We start from the raw sequence: 5,713 nt of genomic DNA, 5'->3' as shown, positions 1-5,713 counted from the left end.
ATCTAGCTTGAGATCCTATATGATAAAGTATTTTGCATCTAAAATCTACAGATAAGGGTTGAGTTGTAAGTTTCTGCAGTCCTTCATTTACTTATTGTATCTTTTTTCTTGAGAAATAGTAGACAATAATTTGGGGGAACAAGATAGCATCAGCACCTTGGGTTCGCAGGTACTGATGTTTTGCCTTTGAACAAGGGAACAAAGCCGGCATCACTTTCTAACGGCCCAAGCCCCAAAAATATAGTCGTAGTGGGCCCTGGAAAGCATGTTGAATGATGGTTTGGTACGTTGTTGCGGAATGTGTTCTGAGTTTTAGTTTGATTTGGGTCACCAAAAATAGTTGATAGTTGTATAAGACTATTGTAGACCGTAGGTAACGCACTCAGATTTGGAGTTCATCGTTTTTGGGGATTGGGCATTTATAAAATAAATTACCAGTGGCGAGTAGAGGCAAGCAATTGGCCTTAGCATGTGGAGAAAACATAATTTGTTCATTTAAGATGTGGATAATAAATCACCTATAATACGACTATTTTGTAGGTTACCGATTGAGATATAACTTAGTGTTGGCATGATAAGTTACATACTGCTGATAGAGGTAAAGCCTAGTGTTCCACATGGAAAGCATCTGGCGCTTCTCTCTCGCTCTCTCTCTCTCTCTCTCTCTCGCTTTGGGATGGCAGCCGATGGATTTTCTTGGATATCCGATCTGTTCCAAACTCTAATAAGATCTATTTATTACAATCCTGTAGGATTTGGGTTGAGTTTGGAATTTGACCAGATTATATATAATATTTTTTATAAAATTATATATATATGTGTGTGTGTGTGTGTGTGTGTGTATGTACATACATATTTGAACCTCCAGGATATCAAAACTCTCTTTTTATCACTAAGCTATAGAATCCATTTGTATTTAAACTATTTGCTCAATTATTTATGTGCAGCTAGGTAAGATATGTAAAGGTCTTTCCCTCTGTTCACTCACATTTTTTTCTTTTTTTTTGTAATTCCAGGTAAGATTCCCGACCTGTCCCGAATAATCTGATTCGAATAAAAATTAATGCATTCAGGTAGCCGGTGGACTTACAATTTTTTTATGGGATGTGTTTGGATTTTTTTTTGGCAAATTTTTAATCGGGCTTGGAACGGATTTGGATGGTAAAATTTTAAACAAGTTTGCATATATGTCGGGCAAATTTTATGGGTTCTCTATCCGTCGCCATTTCTACTCTCTCTCTCTCTCTCCCGTGTGTATAGAGCACGGATGCCTGCTTCTGATGGGCATGAAATAGTGTGGATCCAGTTTAAACGTGAATGGGCTTATACCAATGTTCGCATCTCTCTAGGTCTTCTTCCCTTTCACCCTCAGTCTCTCTCCCTCCCTCTCCCACTCAGAAAATAAAAAAAATTCAGTCATGCCTTCATGATTTGATGCAGACTGCATGGTTGACTAGAGCTCACGCATGATGCAACTTATCTAGTTTACTTCTGCCTTTTTGTTTTTTTCCCCCTGCGAGGCGCCGGCGTCGGAAGGAGGCCGGGCCGCTGGCAGCCGTGGCCGCGGCTGGCCTGATCTCTTTTTCTTTCTCTTCTTTAGGATGAGGGATCAGTAGAAGTAAATGTATTTTTGTCTCACAATAAAATATTAAAATATAATTAGACCGGTTATTAAACAATCGGACAACAAAAATTAAACGCTATGGCCCGCCAAAAAAAAAAATAGACCGGTCGTTAGTCTCCCACCTTTCCCGTATATCTGTTCTTCACGCGCTCTGCTTTGACGGTGGAATCCCAAAACCCCCGGAACAGTAAGAATCTCCCAAAATCTCGAATGGATTTTCCCAGCCATAGATTTTGACCCGGAAAAGAGCCTCCTTTATCCCTTTCATCCCCTCCACTGGCTCCGGGCACTGGCTGAAATGGGAAACAGGGGAGGCTTCTCGGCGCCGCTGTCGATATCGACATGGTGGTCCTGCTGCTTGCTCTTGTTGTTCCAAGCTGTACTCGGTTATTCTCAGAACCAGAGTTGCGATTCTAATGATTTGAGTGCCTTGCGGGGCTTCTTAAAGGGCTTGGATTTTGGTATCCCGGGGTGGAGCCTCAATGAGTCTTCCTCCAGTTGCTGCAATTGGTCTGGCGTCCGCTGTGATTCGATTCGTAGCCGGAGAGTGATCGGGTTGGATCTTTATAATATGAGCTTGAAAGGTTCCATCTCCGATTCTTTGGCCGGCTTGGATCAGCTGAAAAGTTTGAATCTTTCGAGCAATCTGCTCCAAGGATCGGTTCCTCAGAAGTTGTTCCATCTTCCTCGCCTGGAGCTTCTTGATCTCAGCTTGAACAACCTCTCCGGATCGATTCCTTCTGATCTGAGTCTCCCATCGATTCGGGTTTTCAACATTTCCGACAATTCCTTCACCGACAGCCACCCGATCCTCGCCGGGTCGAGAAATCTCACCAAGTTTGACGTCAGTGCGAATGATTTCTCCGGTGCCATCAAACCAGGTATCTGTAACTCCTCATCTCGAGTTCAAGTCCTTAGCTTTTCGATAAATAAGTTCTCCGGCGACTTCCCGGTGGGCTTCGGCAATTGCCGCTCTCTCGTCGAGCTTTCGCTCGCTATGAATAGGATCACTGGAACTTTGCCTGATGATTTGTTCACACTGTCATCTTTGACTCAATTGAACCTTCAAGAGAACTCGTTATCCGGCCCGGTGGGCTTCAAACTTGGTAATCTTACCAACCTTGTTCAGTTGGATGTTTCATCGAATAGCTTTTGGGGGCCGATTCCTGATGTCTTTGATCGCCTCACAAAACTAGAATGTTTTTCTGGTTGTAGCAACAATTTTACCGGTAGTTTACCAGCTTCTTTGTCTAATTCTTCGATGCTTAGTGTGCTTAATTTGAGGAACAACTTTCTCAGAGGAGGGATCCATCTCAATCTCACCGCACTGGCTAGGCTCAGCACCCTTGATCTTGGCTCCAATTTGTTTTCTGGCCTTATCCCTTATGATGTCCCTCAGTGTGTTGAATTGAAAACCATAAACCTTGCAAGAAACAATCTTGCTGGTGAAATCCCCCACAGCTTCCAGAACTTTGTTGCACTATCTTACCTCTCACTCACCGGAAATAACTTCTCTAATATATCATCAGCACTGCAAATCCTACAGAGTTGCCCCAACCTTACTAGCTTGGTGCTTACTAAGAACTTCCAAGGTGGTGAAATAATGCCTTCTGCTGAGATTGAAGGATTTGAGAAGATGGAGGTTCTTGTGATCGCAAATTGTCTTCTCTCCGGTTCAATTCCACCCTGGTTGGCAAACTCGACCAGATTGAAGGTCTTGGACGTATCATGGAACCACTTGGGTGGGAACATCCCCTCATGGTTAGGAAATCTGGAGTATCTCTTTTACTTGGATATTTCAAATAATTCACTCACCGGGCAGATTCCCGATAGCCTGACAGAAATGAAGAGCCTCATATCTAGCAACGTAACGCAGCAGAGGTTCTCGATGCCGGATTTTCCGTTCTACATCAAACGGAATTCGACAGGAAAGGGATTGCAGTATAATCAGGTCAGCAGCTTCCCACCATCATTTATTCTGAGTCATAACAAGCTTGTCGGACCGATCTTGCCAGGCTTTGGGAACCTTGTGAAGCTGCATGTGTTGGACCTAAGCTGGAACAATCTCTCAGGAACCATACCTGAGGAGTTGGCAGGCATGTTGAACTTAGAGTCCTTAGGTTTGTCGCATAATAATCTCAGTGGAAGCATACCATCCGCTCTGACCAAGCTGAGTTTTCTGTCAAGTTTCAACGTAGCTTACAACAATTTAGTCGGAAAGATCCCGATGGGAGGCCAGTTCTTGACATTCTCGAGTGATGATTTCACAGGGAACCCAGGTCTCTGTGGCATTCACTTGTCCCCTTGCTTACCCAACACTCCTCCAGAATCAGTGAGCAGACGAGGGAAGAATAAAGGTGTTGCTGCAAGCATGGCACTTGGAATTGGATTAGGGACTGTTTTTATTCTCCCTGTTATCTACTTAGCTGTGTCAAGCATTAATTCTAGAAGACAAGAAGACAATGCCAAGGTGGTGGCGGATGCCGAGTGGGTTTTGTCTGTTTCTATTACGTGATATATGCACCAGCACACCTCCAGCTGTTGTTTCCTTGTTTATCTGTACAACGTGTGACATTCCTTATATAGCGCATAGTTTTAGCCTATAATCATACAGTCCTAGCTCTATATATTGCTTGTACAGCCTTTTTCCATTCAATATGAGATAGTATCCATCTCTATTTTTTTTTTTATTTTTTTTTTATTTTTTTTGCTAATACGGGTGGATCATACCTATCGGGTACGGATACACCCAATAAAGTCAGAAAATAGGATACCTCGGAGTGCCAAAGGCAACTCCCCATCTCCAGTCCACAATGTGTCTCCGGAGTGGCGAGCTACAAATGCAGCCACCCAATCCGCAGCCCCATTGGCTTCACGGTAGATATGCTTGGCCTGAAAGGCCCCTCCATCCCTCGCCATAGTCCATATATCACGAAGCAAAGGGTGGTCACTACCGTCACCCTTAGGACCCTCTCGGATCCAACTGATAACGGTGGCAGAATCACCCTCTAGGGTGATAGACCTAGCCTGTAACATGCACCGGGCATGTCGAAGGCCAGCCCAGGCAGCGCTCAGCTCCGCGCTCGGAACCGAGGTATCAAATAAGTGACTGCCACCAGCGGCTACAACCCTAGCGAAAGGGTCCCGAATGACGAAACCCGCACCTCCCCTCGTGCCACCATCCAGGACTGACCCGTCAAAGTTGACCTTGAGGAAACTCGGGGGTGGGGGCTCCCAGGTGAAAAACACCGTGTGAGATACTGCCGAAGCATGGTGGGGGCCCCAGATGTCCCGAGCTGTCAAGGTCCCTCCGGTGGTGGAGGCATGACACATCTCTGCCGCCTGACTGCGGGCACTCTCGACCACAAATCTCGGCGACATACATCGTTCACTGAATATACGAGCGTTCCTGGCCAACCAGATCTGGTAGGCAGTGCAGCTCACTCGAGTCACCTAGCCTGTATCCATCTCTATTCAACGTGTGATATTCCCTTTTCTATCATGATATCAGAACAAGCGATCTGAATACCTTTTTTTTTTTTCTGCATCTATGGCGACACCACCGCAGGCCTCTTCATCAGACTCTAAGCAGCCTCATCTCTTGCAGGCCATTAGGGATGTCGCATCTCCTTATTTCATTCATTCGGCTGATCATCCGAATGCTATTCTTGTCTCCTCCTTACTCACAGGAGACAACTATTCTACTTGGCGTCGCTCCATGAAAATGGCTGTCAACGCCAAAAACAGGCTTGGTTTTGTTGATGGAACACTAAAAAAACCAAGTGATGATATTGCTGTAATTCAGTTGTGGGATCGGTGCAATGATATGGTACTCTCTTGGCTTTTAAATAGCATCGATAAATCTCTCACCGTTAGTTTAATATATGTGTGGGTTGATCTTGAAGGCAGATTTTATTAAAGCAACAATTCACGAGTCTTCCGCCTTAAACGTGATATCGCAACTCTCCGCCAAGATACCACGTTTCTCGCTCAATATTACAATACAATCAAAACTTATTGGGAGGAATTGAGCGCTTTGCAGACCTCTCCATCTTGCACTTGTGGTGGACTCAAGGAACTTGTTGCACT

General features: G+C 44.7%; 1 pseudogene across 1 annotated transcript; it reads left to right on the top strand.

The window, feature by feature from the left end:
• The first annotated feature begins 1,784 nt into the window (after positions 1-1,784).
• Positions 1,785-4,304, top strand: LOC149751153 (phytosulfokine receptor 1 pseudogene; annotated as a pseudogene). The gene has a single exon (XR_016398757.1). The product of XR_016398757.1 is annotated as a phytosulfokine receptor 1 pseudogene (transcript).
• Positions 4,305-5,713: the final 1,409 nt, after the last annotated feature.

This window comes from Phoenix dactylifera, chromosome 16 (assembly GCF_051530095.1).
Source record: "Phoenix dactylifera cultivar Ajwa chromosome 16, Ajwa_hap1_PhDact_Kaust_v1.1, whole genome shotgun sequence".
Classification (NCBI taxonomy): domain Eukaryota; kingdom Viridiplantae; phylum Streptophyta; class Magnoliopsida; order Arecales; family Arecaceae; genus Phoenix; species Phoenix dactylifera.
This window is presented reverse-complemented; position numbering and strand designations above follow the sequence as displayed.